General features: G+C 38.2%; 1 long non-coding RNA gene across 1 annotated transcript; it reads right to left on the bottom strand.

Moving 5' to 3' along the window:
• Positions 1–285: 285 nt before the first annotated feature.
• LOC130412819 (uncharacterized) lies at positions 286–16433 on the bottom strand. The gene is made up of 3 exons (XR_008905409.1): positions 16401–16433; positions 8911–9004; positions 286–391 (listed from the first exon to the last, which is right to left on the bottom strand). It is a non-coding gene; the product is annotated as an uncharacterized LOC130412819 (long non-coding RNA).
• Between the last annotated feature and the right edge of the window lie 2289 nt (positions 16434–18722).

Raw genomic sequence — 18722 nt, 5'->3', positions numbered from 1 at the left:
TGACATGTTAATATTTCCCGAAAATTCCAAAAGCTTTATACAATTATGACCATTTAAATACGGTAGGGATATAAAAGTAAAAATAAACATAGCTGCAAGCAGCAATTACCTGGGTTCGAGCAGTTTAAGGCCTTTAAGGCATCTTTGCCGTAGTCGACCAGACTCCGGACTCAAATATGCCAAAATCAATCTTTATCTACATACAAACTATCATGACCATGTAAAATATGGTAGGGCTATAAATGTTAAGAATATTTTTTCATGTAATTTCATCTGTTGATATACTTTACATCCTACTGTAAATTTAAATGTTTGACAAACCTGTTTTTATAATTTTTGCATTTCTTTTGGATGATGCTGAGGGCACGAATTCCACACTTGACCTTTTAACCTATAAAACAGAAATCAAGATATGGGAATTAATTCAGAAATAAACGTTATATGATCACTTATAAACGTTACATCTTCACAGGATAGTTTCTCCATTATTGAATTGATCCCCAAACTGTCAAAACTTGTAAAAGGACAAACAAGCTATTTAAACTAAGAATCTATAGTACATGAGTCTGTTCTTCACCTACAGTTAAGATTTTGCTTAATGTTTAAAAAAATGAATCACTGTAATAATGAACACATACAATTTTAAATGTATATTTATAGTCAGTTAAAGCAGGCGTAACACACAGGGTTTCTGCCAATCTCATATTAATCTTGAGTACCTACAGAGTAGTACTTCCATCTTCAAAGAGTTTTTAGTTTGATCACATTTATAAAAGATAGATTCAGCTTTACAATTGTTTCCGAAAACATACGGCAAGTTCGGGGGGAGGGGCACGTGCTGCCTATTGTCAACAAAACACAGACATCACCGGTTCATCTCCGGCATCTTTTAGCGCTGGGACGGCTTCATTGATCAGTTTTAAACGATCTCCAAATCCAGCTTTATTTCCACAGTTTATATAACATTCATCACCCACATGCAGTGAACAAACAAACACCTGAACTTCACGAAACGTATGCTCTCTCTCTCCTGCGCACAAGTGAAAGTGGAGTCTGCGCATGCTCCTTCTCCTGCTCTCCTGTGGTGCTATTCTGGGAGAATTGACCAATAAGGGACTAAGAAAAGTTGTTACAAAACAGTTTTATATGTTCGAAAAAAACTTTTGAAACCTGTACAATCTCTTGGGGAGTGTGTCGAGCACAGAAATACTACGCAATACGCCCAAATAGTTTTTTGACAAGTTGACCATGTTTAGCACGAGAAGACAGCACGTTTAACATTGTAAAGAAGTCAGAATGCATCATTGCAGGGCCGCTTTAAAGAAATAGCTCACCTAGAAATGAAAAGGTCATAAGTCACCCTTCATTTCTTCGTTTACCATATTATTATTATTTTTTTTTTTAGAAAACAAAAGTGGAAAATAACCATTATGTGAGGAACTGAACATAATTTCAGTCTTTTTTTGATGACTTTATTGATAATGTTTCCCTCTTGTGATCGATTTGTGATTGCGATTCAATGCGTCAACGAGAACTTTGAAGAAATCATGCAGACGGGTTTTGTGTGGATCTGAATCAACTGAATCACCCATCTCATATAAATATGTAAGTAAAAGTACTAATAATCATACAGTAAGACAGAAAGCAGTTTTGGGGTGGAAAGACACAAAGGTGAAAAAAACATTTAATTTTTTTTACAAACCAAAGACAAAAAACACCGTCGCTTTAGAGACTGAAAATGATAACCCGGGTAATAAAAAATGGCAAAAATAAAAGTCCTGTGTGGGTTCTTGAACGAAACACATAACTTTGGTTTGTCATGCTAAATCCACACTGTGGAAATTTCCATCATACAAACACACAGCTGGTTTGATGTTTCTTTTGAATATCTGTCATTGGTTCGGCACTACGCAGTAACCTTCCTAAAACAGCAGAAATGTACTGCCAAGCAATCATCCGTGTGCTCGTCTTAATGCCATTTTTAAAAAACAGAGATCAAGGTGAGAATATGAACACGTGTAATGCGTTAACGTGTGCGTATGACATAAAAGCCCAGAGTTATTTTCATTTCCAGTGGTGGAATAAAATAATACACCATAATCTCACGGGTAATTGTCAACATCCCTGGCTGGAGAGAGCTCTCACAGTTTGCATAGAGAGAAAGCTCATTTTGGGAAGGCCGAAAGTACTGAGCGGCAATATTTTTGTGGTGCCATCATTTTCCAGAGGACCACACGCACTATAACCACATCTTCATTAGCTCAAATTATGGCAGGAAGTCAAGGAGAGGATACCAGTCTCGGTTCTTTTTTTAATAAAAAGAGCGCTCACGTAGAATATGATAACTGTAGGGCTCGAACGGGGCATTCAAGCTGTTTTCTGCTCTTTCTAGGTGGGGGTGAAATTAATCCCCCAGCTAGACTAAAATGAGTTAAAAACACATCAAAAGCCAGCTTAACCTCAGAAACCCTCGCCGGGTTTTAAACAACAGCGAAATGATGATTCCACACCATTGTTTCCAAGAGACTCTTTCTTCAGAGTACTTCTGGCTTGGCTCGAATCCTAAAAGCCTGTGGTTTTATTTTTAATGACTATGCCATGGATGTGAGGCTAAGATGTGTGTGCATGCATTAAAAAGGAGTATTTTAACTGTGACATTGCAAATGACTAATACCACTAACAAGCCATGTCTTCCCTCATTAAAATGTATAATCCTTGGGTTAACAAAAAATCTGTTGGTTAATGTTGCTCGCCTCTCGCGGATGATGGTGAATGCCGCACTTAGAGTCCTGCATCTCCAAACAGTCCCTCATTAACAGAGAGAAATGTCTTCTTTTCTTCACAGAGGGCCATTTCAAAGAGCAGTCTTAAAGGTCCATTTGTTTAGCCAACACAGACTGGTCCTTTTTAGTTTGGGGGCTATTATTTATTCCATGGCCTTCACCAACATTTCAGATGCATTTCTACTTAAGTGTGTGCGTATGTGAGTGTGTCCGTAAAAAGAGAGAGAATTAGAAATAAAGAAGCTTATTGGATGATCAAAGAAGCTGTTTTCATGAGATGAACTTGTGCTGTATCAGAAGCATGTTATGATTTACTTTTTACACTGTAAACGCTAAGGTTGCCTTTGACTCTATCCCTACCATTTACAAGATTATTTGTCATTTATGCCACTGGGCTATCTTCCATTTACACGTTTCCCCATCATTTACAACATGCCAAGAATTCTGTGTTTCTACTGTCCGAAAAAACGCACCATCTACAGATCCCAAAACAAGCAAATCTTCATTCTACTATTCTTTCAAATCTTAATTTTAAATCCCATCTAGATCAAATCTTTGACAAACGCAATTTCCATTTTTTTTCAGAATGTTGTACTTTGGAAAACCCATCCCGCATTCGGGAAGAAATATAAGTTAAGTTAAGTTAAGCATCAAGTAAACTGCGACAGAAGCGGCTTGTTGAAAATGGGCTATTACTTCTCTAAGCCAACATGCTTATTACTTTTGCTCGGCAGACAAAACAAACAAAAGAATTCAATTAAATTACAATGCACAACAAACCATATTTGAGTCGTGTAGGGACTGAAGTATCTTCGGACAAGCAAGCAAACACCAAAACCACACAATAATGTGCCAAATAACATTGGGAATACCTTAAGGCTGCCATACATGTACACTACACGACTTTCTAAATCAGAACAGATCATTAAAAAAAACACACATCGCATGCTCTTGTAGACTTTTTAAAAGTTTGCAGAGGCGATAAAATCGACAGACTATTGCAGAGTTTCTGCAATAATTCCAGACTGAAAATCTGAGCAAAAGTCTTGTAGTGTATTCCAGCCTTTAACCACAACACCTTGAAGATTCTTTGTATTCACTTTTTTGAGACAATGCTAGGGTGTTGTGGTTAAGGGACAAAAACAACATATCATGAACAACAATGGTCATAATAACAGTATGGCATGGCCAAACGATCACATCTATGTTTATTAAACCACTGCCATAACCACACACATCTTCATAAGAGAGGGAAATGTATTTTAAGCTAAACAAAAACTGTTGGCCATGGTGGAAACAAACTGGACCAAAATAACAACGTGTTATTATCATACAGAGCGGGCAAGGAGTGAAATCATGCCTTTGTTTATTTATGAGCAGAACCACAGATGAGAGCTCATTTTCTCAGTGAAAATATATGGCCTCAGACCTCTGCCCACAGATCATGCAAGCATCCACACATGCAGCACACACCTTAGTGACTATTGAGATAGTAATCAAACCTGGGATGAAATTTAAAGGGGTGGTGCACTCAAAAGTAATGCATTCATTTTTTTATTTTTTATCCCGAGAAAGCACAGTGGAGTACTCTAGCTGAATGTACAGACAGTCTTAACACACAATAAAAGTGAAAAAATGTAAAGAGTATCATAAAAGTCGTCCATACAACCTGGTTATAATTCAAGTCGTCTGAAACACAAAAGACGATATTTTGAGAAACGTTATATTTTGCAGACATTCTCAGTGGTCTTCACAAACATTCTTCAAAATATCTTTGTGGTGAGGAAGGCGTGACGAGAGCCGTGAGGCGTAGGGGATCTCACGTAGGGAATCGGGAGCATAAGAGGACGAGCGACGGGACTGCTGACGAGAGAGGACCGGGCCCGGACATGTGTTTAGTTTGTATTTATGTTCTTATGGCCGGCAGTCAACTGTGAGGTGTCTACCGGCATTTTACTTCCGTGTTTTTGTTTGTTTGTTTTGATTAAACTTTATTTGAATGTTCGCCGGTTCCCGCCTCCTTCCTTTAATTGAACCGTATTACAATCTTCTTTTGTGTTCTGCAGACGAAAGAAATCATCACAGGTTTGGAATGACACAACATTGATTAAATAATGAAGAAATGTTCATGTTTGGCTATGCTATCCAATTTAAGAGATGGTGGGGCGTGTCTTAAGGCGCTTCGGTGTAATGTTCCTCTGTTTTATGTAGCTGCTTTAACTGGTGTTGGTGTAAAAGCTTACAAGTGAGGAACGTGAAGGCTAATATGAAGCACTGCCCCCTATAACACATGTCGTTTCAGCTGTGTTGTCGAGTTCTCCACTTCTCCCGCTTCCTGTTCTTCTCCTTTCTTTCTGTTCCACAGCTGTTGGGACTTGCACTGGTTCCTCGTTACCTCCACTGTTTATGGAATTATAGCTAATTAAGCTCCCAGTGTGTGTTCATGCATGTCAGAATCCACTAAGGGAAACAAGGCAATATTTATACAAGCCTGGTGTTCAGCAGCTCGCCTGTGAACATTTGGGGAACGCGCCCAATGTGTTGCACCAAATTGCACGGGACACTTAATGAAAATCGCAACACTGTTGCTTCGCTTCGTTGGTTTGTTGATCAACGTCGTCAGACCTTGCCACTCGTAGCTCGAGAGAGGACACCCTTCGGGGGGAACGTTTCTAAACATGTCGGTATAAACACGCGTGACATTTAGGAGCCATTAATCGACAACCATTATGCCACAGGAATATTTCTCATGGCTGGTTTCACACATAAGGCTTTGGAAATGCAAATGGGATACATAATCTGTTGTTTTGGTCGCGTCGGGTTCTGAATTTACGCACGGGCGTGAAATAATGGTGCAATTTTCACATGAAAATGACCAATTTAAGAGATTAGAGCTGTTAATTTACAGCCGATTTACAGGCTGAACCATGAAACAAAACAAATAATAGCATCTAAACGTGATTAGACAATCACTTCAAAGAGAACACGGATCAACCATTTTTATGGTATTCTGAGTGTCAGTAAACCATCCTGGTAGAACAAGTTATGATGCAGAACATCTTACACCAATACATACCAGTACCACTAGTAATTCAGAGTGTGCCTACACAATCTATGAATATGAAATACATTTGTTTTTGGGTTTGAATTCTATCTAAAGGAATCTTAAAGTTTAGACTTTATGAATAAATACTACAAATTTGACATGACACCTGTGTAATACAAACCAAATGACTTAACAATCATTTAACTTAGTTGTCATAATGAAACAATGCCAGAAAAAACATAACTGTCCAACAACAGAAACAATGATATCAGAAATGGACGTAATGTAATCTGTAGGCAACGTCTACACTCAAAAAGGTTGTACCAATTTTTTTTCCAACAATACAACTAAAAGAAACTGCAATAAATGTAAAACTATAATCTAAGCTTTTATTTATTTTTTATTTAATATATTTATAAACTTACTTAAATTAATTATTTTTTATTTAATTTAAGTATTATGATTATTATTACTAGTTAATTAATACTAGTTTACTATTATTGTAACTGTAACTAATAATTGTTTTAAAGCTTTCCTGCAGCTCAGTGGTAAGAGCATTGCGTTATCCCAGGGGATTGCACAAATTCAGAAACAAAAAAACATAGAATAATGCAAGTTTGCTTTGGATAAAAGTGTCTGCCAAATGCGTAAATGTAAATGGGCAGTGCATGATATTTAGCGGCATCTAGCGGTAAAATTGCGAATTGCAACCAACGGCTCACTCCTCCCTTTTGAACACAGGTCTAAGTTGTCGTCACGTTTTCGTTTCTTTGCCAAAGAAGATATCGTATTTACAAAACGCTCTGTACAGTAGAGCAGTTTGTCCGTTTAGGGCTACTGTAGAAACGAAAGGCGACCTGCACGCGGTGTATGTAGACAGAAATAGCTCATTCTAAGATAACAAAACCAAAACGCTTCATTATGTAAAGTCATAATACATCTATGAAGACATGATCATGGATATTATTGCATTTCTGTCAATAGATCTTCCAAAAATTACACATTTGACCTTTAAAGCAAACAAATCAAGGGACGATGCTTACACAATGATGTGTTTGAACACAATTTTAATATAATTATCAATAAAGCTCAACCTTTGCTTCAAACATTAGAGAAACCACTCCTCTATCTTCTCCCTCAGAAACAAACCTTAAAACTACACTAAATCAAACACTAAATTAAACAACAAACTCTTACTTTTTCTATAGCATTATAATCCTTTAAGAGCATTTTTAGCAGGCATGCATGTTGATAAAGAAGGAGGCCACGTGAAATGGACGATTTTTCTTGCTCCAATCAAATCTCTCAGATAACAGTTGATACTGCAGGTGCATTAACCTCACACTGTGATTTATGCCCATCATATTAAAGCCTCTCATCATGAACTTGATATGCATCACACTCCAGACTATCTATCTAATCATATGGCCTGGAGACTCTGTGATTATAAGCCCATCTAACAGTAATCAATAGAGTGGCCACCAGTGGAAGCTTGGCAGTATGAAGTATAATCATACGCTGTTCTCATCTGCATAGTTCCTCTCAGTCAGAACCTGCTTTTATGAGCTCATACTTTTCTTGGTCACTTTATTACATGTCACACATCTGATTTTAACACATAGATCATTCTCGGAAATAAGTGTCCTTTTCTAGTCTAAATTCATGTACATTTTTGTACGATTGTACAGGATAAATAATAGAAAGAAAAAAAGAAGCTTGTTGACTTGCTTGTTATAAAAGCTTAAGAAACGTGTTAAGAGTAAAACTTAACAATGTCCTGAGAAAACATAACTGGTGGCTTGTTCACCGGTTGATTTCATACTTTTTAGTCATACTTGCATTTTCCCCAGGGATGGTTATGGATGGGGGTTCACTAGTCTATTGCTTTTCTAAAAAAGAATATACAAATAAGCCACCTTGTAAAATACTTCTGAATCACTGTGACATTGCTCTTATATACCAGGAACACAACTGGTACCCATTTTGTAGAATGACCCGACTGTTTCTCCCCAAGAGACGTTAATTATTTAACTTGATGACCCATCTTAAGGAATTTCTAATTAACTTTGCATTGAGGCGGAGCGTTTTAATGCTTCCCAGCTTCATATGAACATCACCTCATTATAAAACCGCTAATAAACATTCTCAGACATTAACCCAGGCAATTTAAAGAGGTAGAGGTCTCTCCCCTAACCAACTTCTGTTACTTAACCTTGTTAAGTGTCATTTTCCACATCAAGGTGGAAACGAGCGCACTCACATTTTGTACAACGGGAGAGAGAAAAACTTGTCTGTGTGACCCAAGCCGTTCATGTTAATTCTCGTTTATTAAATGTAAAAAAATCAAGGTGACACTCGTCAAATTTTGACAGTCCCTGTTCAATTAAAAGTTACAATCTAACAAGGGACATTGAAATGTATTTCATTCCGAGTCTAATCACCGAAGCATAAACAGAGGAAATCATCACTGACGGTCAGTAAACAGCGTGATATTTTGGGCTCTGCCTGCATTCAATCTAGATCATTTCATTCCTAAAAGGATGTGAATTATGGGCTGTTATGAAAAGAAAGCGCAAAAATTAGAAATCAAATACTGTCCGGTTTTATTCCTGCCCTGCAATCTATGCAGATTAGACAGGAGCAATTTTGTCGCAGCTGCCATGCTCATTTTCCTGCCGTTCCCCTTTAATGAAGTAAGACATTCCATTATTATTTAGAGCGGGAATGACGGCTGGGAAAGTTGCTGAAAATGACTTGATTTATTTTTTTTACACCCCTAGTGCGGTCATTACTTCAAACATCTTAGTTTGAATCAATATTAGTAATGATTCCTTCTTTTGATTAAGAGGCAACTCCATCTGTAAGTGTCAGGTAATTACCGCCATGACCTGTAATGAGAATATTTCACAAGACTTCCACTTTCCCTTTCCGTCTCTATCTACTCCCTCGCTCCCTTTCCCTCTCTCTCTTTCGGTGCTGTAATTACCGCCTGTTCTCATCAGAGCTGTCCGCAGTTATCAGTCAGTGACACCGGACTCAGGGCCGAACCGCTGCCGTAAGAAACGCGGGGTCTCGCCGTACCTGATTAGCTTGTGTAAGAGGAAACCTCATTAGATGCGCCGGCTGAAGCTGAGGAAGTAGATCTGATCACAACAACCAGGCAGATGTCATGGCCCTAAAGGAGAGGGAAAAGAGTTTATTCTGGAATTAGTGGGGGCATATATGAACATGGGCATGGCAATCAGTCCGAGACCACTTCAAGGAGATTCGATATAACGCTGTTTGCAACTGTCAGGAAAGCAATCCGAAAGAGCGAGGAATAAACCAGTGAATTATATTGCAAAAATATATATATTCTCCATATACTGTAGTGTGTTACATATTGCATTGCTGCGCTACCGTACATCCATTGTCAACATTTGTGAATGTTCCCCTCAAGCAACGCTTTTTCATAACATACTTTATATCACTATATGTTTAAGAATAATGTTTGCTCATTAAATTTAAATGATGCAAATATTATTTATGATTGGCATCTAATACATGCATTATTTATGAATAGAAATGATTCATGCAGTAAAGGGTTAAAACATTCATGAGATACTGTAAATGAACTGTTACATCAGAGATGTAAATGATAAAGTGATAATACACTGATTGATAACAATGAGCACAGCTGATTGATCTCTAAAGATAAAATCTCTGGTATGGCAAGACGATGCATTGCCTTTATTCTTTAGATAAAAATGCTTTGCAGAAATATCGAAAATGTGTTAAAATGCGGATTGGGAAAACAGAATAGACTTCTAGAGCGTTCTCAGAACAAAGAAAATATACAGTTTACAGTTCTACAATATGTGAATCAAAATGTGAAATAAGTTAAGAAGCAGAAGTTAATACAGTTTCTACCCTTAGGTTCATAATGTGAGTTTGGTTCTATTTAGTGCTCAATATTCACACTTTTAGATTTGTACCCTGAACCAAAAAAATGTCACAGTATTTACAGAATGAATTCTTCTTTATTTCAATTGGCAGTGTTCATTCTTACAACGGAAAGTACACCCAAAATTGAAATTTCTGTCATTATATACTCGCTCTTAAAGGCTGGGTATGCAATCCGGTCCAGAAACGTTTTTTGTCCCAGAGAAATAAAAAATGACAATGGCAATTTTTTCATGAAATATTGCAGCATTTATTGTTAACAGTTTATCAATGTGGGTCATTCTCTTTTTATAATTTGTGTGCCCTCATAATCTTTTGTTAAAATAAACTTAAAAATAAAATAAAACTCTTACTTAAACTTTAACTGTTGGTCTGCGGCCAATTACATTTCAAAATGCAACGGCTGTTTTTATGCATCAAATCGCAGAGAAAGACGAAAGCCACGCCCACTATTTTGTTTCATTAGAAATTCCGCTTCACTTTAAAATCGGTTTTGCTTTTCCACGCTGGGAGCAACTACTAGAGTCAAGGGTTTCAAAGATGATGCTATGGCAACTTTTTTTTCTGATCAACATTTTTTTTGGTTGCCATGGCAACTTCTGAACACGTTATGATTCGATTTTGATGGGTTTTGATTATGTAGTTTGGACCTTTATGTAACACATCATCACCCAGCGTTTAACGGGAACTGTGCTGCATCTAATCCCGTTTTAAAGCTGTTGTTTGTGTTAGCGGTTTTCGCTATTGTAGTAACGTTTTTTACTTTGTACTATAACATGTTCTCACTGGTGAATGAGACATGATTTAATTGGAATTGATCCAAGAGCTTCTGGTTTGTGCACGTTCATGTATTTCGGCGGCGTGGCTTTGGGCGGCAATTTGAATGGAAGGTGGGATCAGGATTTCAGTGCTAGCAAGCTAAAGTTAACATCTTAACAAATCACATTTTCCGTCTTTAAGTTGTTCCAAATCTGTATTCATTTGGTTCTGTTGAACAGAGAAGAAGATATTCTGAAGAATGTGGACCAAACAAGAAAAAATTGTTGTTTTACTATCCCTGTTGAAAAATACAGCATAAGGTGGGTTAGGTATGTTTTGATGCGGGTTTGACCAGGTTAAACCGACACAAACCAGCATCAAAACATACAAAACCAGCATATGGTAGTCAATAGCGCCCCACAACTCGGGTTTTTTGTGTTCAACAGAAAAATGATGACAAGATTTTAGGGTGAACTGGGTTCAAAATTCTTACTATCTGCTCTCAGACGCAAATATTACCTTTACTGTAGACAGAACGCAAAAGATAAATTACTAATCCACTTTCTTTTAATCTCAGCATGGTATAGTGAACATAAACATGGCATCTCTATCAAACCGGAAACTCAAATGGAAAATGTCACACTTTTCCTGATAAGATTTGTTCTCTTTTTATTTTGGGGCCTTTGCCGTTTATCTGAGGAATGAAACGGCTTTTAACTGCTTTTTCAAGTGGAAGTCTTTCATGGTTTTGAAATCAGACAGCAGGTAGAGTACCGGAGCATGCCGTTCTGATAGGTGGACTCACCAAGAGCCGAGTGACTTCACCTGCTAGTTAAGACAGCCAGCGCTCTCACGCTGGGTCGTGTGGGCTTTGTCAGGAAAACTGAGAGACTTTCTTTGTGAAAAGAGTTTCATCTACTGCTTTAAGGGTTTTTGAACTACGCTTTGGCATTAAGGGTGAAATGGCATGGCTAAAGTGCTCGGCTGAGCTATCAACTGTGCGCAAGGGAAATGGATTTAGTTACATTTGCTTTGCTATCATCATGACCTTGCAACACACATGCTGTCTACGAACTCTTTAACGGCCTCCATATTGGATTTCGCTTTGATGAAACGTCCTCAACTTTGCTTGAATTACAGTCAATCATATTAGTCCCCGTACATGAGACAAGAGATCCAACAAGACCCCCGAACGTACACACGGTTGTATTAAAAGCTTAATGTAGTTCACCCAAAACTGAACATTCTGTCATCATTTATTCATGCTTATTGGGTTCAAACCTATATGTGACTCTTTCATCCCTGAAACACAAAAGAATACATTTTGAGAAATGTTTGTGCCCATACGATGGAAGTCAACGGGGTCCGATGTTGTTTGGTTTACAACATTTTTCAAAATATCTTCTTTTGTGTTCTGCAAAATAGAGAAGTCATACTGATTTGAAATGTCGTGAGGGGGAATCAATGAAGATTTTTTTATTTATTTTTTTGGGTGCACTATCCAATTAAATAGCAATTCCTTCATAGATTTCAACTAAACTATAAAATAGTTCATGTTATTTTAATAATATGACCTTGTTTATGAGACACAGTACGTACGTTCTTTTAATCAGAGTCCAACAAGTTCATTAACAAATATCACGAAGATTCCATAAGAGGTCACAAATGGACCTGAAAAAATGTCAGAGCAGCCGATGTGAGGGGGAGTTTTAAAGAATGTACTATCCATTAAAATGCTTTAAAAATGACATCTCTTCTATATCTCTGAGTCTTCTGAAAGGAGTCTTCAGCCTAATTAATCATCTACAGCACACGGAGCAGAACATAACCTTCTCTTCCAGCCTTCCAAATACCTAATTTTATGCCCAAATGACCTTGTATAGTTGAGGGCAGGATGCAACTTTTTAAATACTTGTGTGTTTTATGAACGCTTTTGTAAAGCTCAGTCTACATTGCCCATTAAAGAACTTCTAATCTTAATTTCCTTGTACTGACTAACTCAAGTCTTTCATCCTATCTTTGTAAAGAGCAATGAAGAGGAAGAGTCGCATCATCCTTGGGTTACATATTCATCTCTAATGAATTCCATATCCCTCACACAAACTTTATATCCTATTAGTGATAAAGGCTTACAACACGAAGAAAGCTGAGATGCAACGAGCCAATTATGAAGATCTAAAAAACGGTCAGAACGGTTGTCTTCGATGAATCTAGTCGGGTCATTTTCATCAGACTGCATCTAATCAATCGATATTAAAGTCCGCATGAACAAGAAAAAACAAGTTTTTCTGAATAAAGACTGCAATAACACAGGCCTCGCAGTGGCCCGCAGTAATGAGACCCCATTTCCTAGCATATAAATTGCATGTCTAAAGGAAAAAACTTGAATTAAAAAAAGATCTCATAAAACGAAAAGAAAGTCAGACAAGCATTAGATGAGCAGAACTGTACACCAGCCAAATATTTAACATCTGTAACATTTCTGCCAGACATATTGTTTAACTATATTAAGTTTCATCTAATAAAGGACTAATTGCACCTTCTCTGCTTTCTGTCTGTGGCATTCTGGAATGGGAGTGAGCGTATGCTAATTCTGATCTATATTACAGCTGTACGTCTGAGCGCTTTATTAGGACAGCAAAGCCGTTCCAAAGCCAAGATATTCATCGTCTTTCCTGCGTGCGTGTGCCAGCTGCTAATAAACAAGACTGTGCCTGATAGATCTCTCTGGTTTGATCACGTCAAATTGTTTTTTAATTAAAACCGGTTTCACGGTGCGCAGAAATTCATAAAAGCAAAACATCACAAGAAACCGAGTACATTTTTAGTGTGTAATTTCTTACACGTAACATTTAACATTAAAATATAATTATTCTGTAAGAATATACCCAAAGAACCCTTTTGTTTCTTTCTTCTTTATAGCTGTAAAATGTTCTTTACACTATAAAATCGTAAAAAAAATGGTTCAAAAATAGTTCATCTATGACATCACTGTCCGTAAATAACCAGTTGAAGCATTTTTATTTCACTTTTTCTTTAAAGAGTGTATTAATTGAAAAGCAATGCTTTCATATAACTGTACAGTTTCCATTAAAAACCATGTGTCACAATTGTTTTTTTACTTAAATGTAAAGGAAGCATATAAGTGACAGATAATGTATAGGCAGCTGGTTGTTATCGCAGAAATAAGCCCCGACAGTGTGATCAGGACCCGACGGGAAGCGGGGGTCTTGTATCACACCGAAGGGGCTAATTTTGTGATAACAACCGGCTGCTTGTACATTATCTCGCTTATAACACCGTATTTGCCACATGAGAAAAAAACTTGACATAAAAGGTGAATTTGAAATATTTTATTAGCTTATTTTTATCAAATGCAGACCTTTCGCGAGGAAAAAACGTTTTGTTTCAGTTTTAAGGTAAAAACAACGTTTAAATGTTTCGAACAGGCAATTTAATCATTCGTAAATATAATGTCATGTGTTATTAAAAGATATATTTGCATTTAATTTGTCAAAAAAACAATCAAAATGATTTGCTTCATCCGGGTTACCATGTGTTGTTAGTTTCGAGATGTTGTTATTTGGGAATAACGAACCTAAAAATGTTGCGACTGGCCAATCAGAAACAAGCATTCCAACGAGCCGTGTAATAAAGGTTGTTTAATGGCAGGTTCGCAATGTGACCACCTGCCCTATAGGGTGATAACATACCATGATATTACAGAAAGTTTCCACAAAAAGGTTATTGTGTGTTTAATGAAGCGTTCCTCTGGGTTATAAATATTCCATTTTTTGTAGGCAAGACTTTTGAATTTAAAGTCACTTTACTGTGGAGATGGCTGTGACATCTAGCTCAAGTCTTCATCACATGTTTGACGCACAGGGCCTAGACTCCGAACAAGCATTTAAATATTATTATTATTCACTGGAAATTCACAGAGTTTGGAGGCAGCTCATGTTCAAGATAAAAATACCAAATTTGACACCTCTCACCCAACACAATCACTCATACTTACCAAAGTTACTAAACCTCCCCACACGCCTCTCCACTTCCAAATCCCAATCTGTGTTCCTGTAATTTTACTAATTAGCCTGCGATCTGTTGACAACTTGACTGGATTACAGTGCGGCCGATGGTTTCTTTGGTGTCTTACGCTGGAGTTGTGTTTAAAGTAATCCACGCTCGTAATCGTTTTCCGTTTGCTAATTAAGAGCAGATAATTGTGGCTTGATTTAACAGCGCTTTGCCGGCTGCTGACAGATTGTTGCAGTCGTGTGGCGGTGAAGGCATCTGGTAGGTTCGGGTGGGAGATGAGATGAGTTTGTATATAAACACCAATCTGTGTGGGAATGCTTTCCTAACACATGTTGTCATTCTAATCAGCAACTATTAAACCGCAGCTATGTTTCACAAATTCCAAATAATGTTGCAGGACGTAGCAATTTGCCTATTTCAACATATTTACCGGGAATATTTTTCTACAAGGTTTTACCGTATGTCGCCCTGACATTATGTGACGTATTTTGCATGATTCTATTATTTTCACGTTCGTGCGTGCAATGTAATTGTTTTGTTTTCCGAGCCTTTCTACATAACAATATAAAACCACAATAATGGCGGCAACGTCCAACAATCCGCTCTAGCGAGTTTAATTTCTGAGTTTGCCAGCTGCCCTTTTGAATGAGGCAGCTGAGGCCCCACACAGATGACCACCGATGTACGGCCAGGTCTGGACGCCCCCGAGTGCCTCATCCATAATGCATTCGCTCCAATAAAGGTGCCGATTAGTAGCTAATTTTAGCAGCTAATTCTAGGCTGTGCTCAAATATAGGCGCTTTCATTTGCATAGATATAAAAAATGAATGAACATCTGGATATGTAGGCGGACAAAAGGACAAGCCTGAGAGATATCTCGTAACAACCCTCGAATCGCTCTTGATGCCTTCCTAGTGCTCTTATGAATGTGACGGGATTAATATTTAAAAAGTGCACAATAACATTAACAAATGTTTGAGTCTGACACCCATTCAAATAATGTGATCTCGGCATGCGTATGCGCACATGCGCTGGACAAAAGAACATCAAGCATGACTTAAAAAGCAAGAAACGTGAGATGTGGGTATAATACGCACCGGATCATAAATTCAAAATCAAAAAGGTTGAGACTAACCACAACCACTTTCCCTCAAGCGCCCTATAGACCCGATTTAGATTTGATTCGCTTTTATCTAAAACTCTGATCGACAGATTTATATGAATACCGTTTTGGCAATTATTAAACCAGACAAGGAAACTATTCATCTCACCGTCAGCCTCCAAAACTCCATCATTAGACAGACTGACAGCCGAGCGCAGGAAAACAAACGGGCAGGGTAAGAACACACAAACCCAGGTGGGTCATTAAGGATGCATTATAAGGGCAGTTCACGAGCCCTAATGGGGGGTCAGGCTTAGGTGGATCACGGCTGGAGGCAGGTTCTCCATCTCATCAAATCACTCCTTTTAATCTCCAATTCACTTAATGAACCTAATAGATGAGCTGCGGTTGATTTACGATGTCAGAGTCGGGGAAGTATTAGTTCGGAGTTTTATCTCTCTTTATTTCCTCCGGAGCCGGGCCGTGCATTATTTATAAATGTGACGGCTTCATTTTTGATGGACAGAGGTATGAGGTTGTGAGGTGTGTCTTTAGTAAAGCCTGTGATGTCGTTGATGTGAAGAAGAGGACCGGCCAGACAGAATAATTGCAAAACCGAGGGATTGAAGGTTGTAATATTTGAACCCGTGAGTAAAGCGTTATGCAAGCATGTATTGCGAAGTTCTTAAGTGACTTTCATCTTTCGCATATACATACGTGTGATACTCACCTCCGAAAGACCTTGCGGCTGATTAAGAAGTGCTTGCTGATTAGCGGAGTGACTGGAGGTGGCCTGAGAGAGAGCGTAAAGAAAAGAGAGGAAGGGAAGTTTATTAACCCTCGGTGCATTGACAGATGAAACGCAATACAAGTCTCATAGATCCCTGCCAATCACAGAAGAGGATCAGTCTAGACTGTGTGTACGGTGGTCCTGTAGAGGGCAGCATTGTGACCTCACACATCTCGTTAACTCTTTAGCATATACATACAAATAATCCATACAGCATACACAGTGAAGAGTAATGAATCAAGGATCCTATGAAGACACGAAGCTGTGACACCTGTGACATTTCTCATTAGGTGCTGTCGTTTGATGCAGACGTCTGCTTTTAGTACAGCACAATGCACTGATATCATCTGGGTGCGTGGCAGCGATAAACATAACGGGAAAAATATCAAGTTCGCCGGCGTATCTCAAAGCAAACATATACTGCTTAGGATTTATGAAAAAAAATCAGTTACAGGCACGGTTAAGAGATCATACACAGATCCCACATATAAAGTTGTTAGAAGTGAAATCAGTGCTGATGGAGATGGTGAAAGATCTCTATTACTACCTTGAACCGTGGCGCTTCAGCCTGCTTCTCATCTGCCGGAGCTGTTAGGGTCCTCAGCGCCACCTCCGAGGCATCTCGGCTTTCTTCCAGATGACTGTCGCAGAAAAAACACACACACACACACACACACAGCATCAAAAGTAAAGCAAACTTTACATGCATTAAATATAGAGGACACATTCAAAGAGTATAAATATATGTCTGGATATGTATAATACAAGTTTTGGCATGAATTAACAATATTTGTAAGCTTGACGCATCGCATTAAATACTATTCTGAAGAGACATTTACAAAAAGAAATCTGGGGCTCGTAACATCATAGATCCCATATGGCAACGTTTATTTATGGCCAAAATATTGCAAATTGTAAACAGCACCGTTACACAGTACATGGTACTTTTCGAATTAAAAAATACATTTAATACACTTTCGATACAAATACATTTTGCTTGAACGTTAACTTTGAAGTATACTTTGGGGCAAAAACACAAATGTCGTGGGTTTGAATCACAGGGAATTCATGGATAAAACATGCATTTTAAATCCTAGCTTAAATGTGTTTTAAGTTTAAATGTAGATTTATTTTGGACATATTAATCTTTATGTATATTGACGATGAAAAACCTTCCAGATGTGTTCATACAGCCGACGACACGGCCATTGGCAAGGCACACACGATAAAAACTCGACACGTTCTACAAGTAAACTAGATATCATCTGTCTGATGCTTACAAACATTATCCAGATGCTATCGCTCTCGACTGCACTGAGGTGGGACCTGTCTCAGCTGTTTCAGCTCACGATCTGATCTGATCTGATCTGATGATCTGACCTGACAGCCTCACGACGGTCTCAGTCACTTATGGGAGTCAACATGCCTCGGCATCTGATCGAAGATCTCAACCCACCTTCAAACACATCCTCCTAGAAACCCCTACAAGCTTAATAAAACATCAATGGTTGTACGGCGAACCAATCCGAGTCTTCAGTTGGGGTGCAGACTGACAGGCGAGATGTGACGGCACAAAAAACTCCCAGTGCTCCCTGCGTCTCACCGCGGAGACCACGGGACGTTGCGGCCTGACACCAGCGCTCGGCACGTAGCTTTCATCACGATGAGGGAACGGCGCAACGTGTCGCAGCTGTTCGACGAAACGACGCACGTGTCAGATGTAGGTGACAGTTCCCGTCCTGCACACTCAGTGAGGAGAGATACTGATCTCTGTTAGTAGTGACTGAGAGGTACGCTAACTGATGGATAAATGTGACCCAGTTTATAACCAGAACTATAAGCATAGTTTTTGTAGCACTGGAAGAGAACAATGTAACTTTTGATAAGCAAATGGAGAATTGAGAATAGCGTCTGAACCTTCCTATTAGTGATTTGTTTGTCATATGTGAGCCTACATGTGCTACTAAAGCTTTCACATTTTTTTTTTACAGAATCTCTAAGATTAGTTTCTCTTCATACAGTAGAAAGTCAACATTAGCCCAACTTATTAGCCCATGTCAGTTAGCAATGGAGAACACCACATGGGTAGTTGACAAATATACCGTAAATGTGTCCTATGGTGCGAAATACTGTTAATATATAATAATATATATTATTTTATCTTGATAATATTTATAATATAAAATAGCTCACGAGAGATTTATGTTCATTGTTAGTTTTTTACTCTAAATTTTAGATAACCACGGTTTACTTGTCAACTAC

This window comes from Triplophysa dalaica, chromosome 23 (genome assembly GCF_015846415.1).
Source record: "Triplophysa dalaica isolate WHDGS20190420 chromosome 23, ASM1584641v1, whole genome shotgun sequence".
Classification (NCBI taxonomy): domain Eukaryota; kingdom Metazoa; phylum Chordata; class Actinopteri; order Cypriniformes; family Nemacheilidae; genus Triplophysa; species Triplophysa dalaica.
The sequence above is the reverse complement of the archived record's forward strand: the minus strand, read 5'-3'. Positions and strand labels throughout refer to the sequence as shown.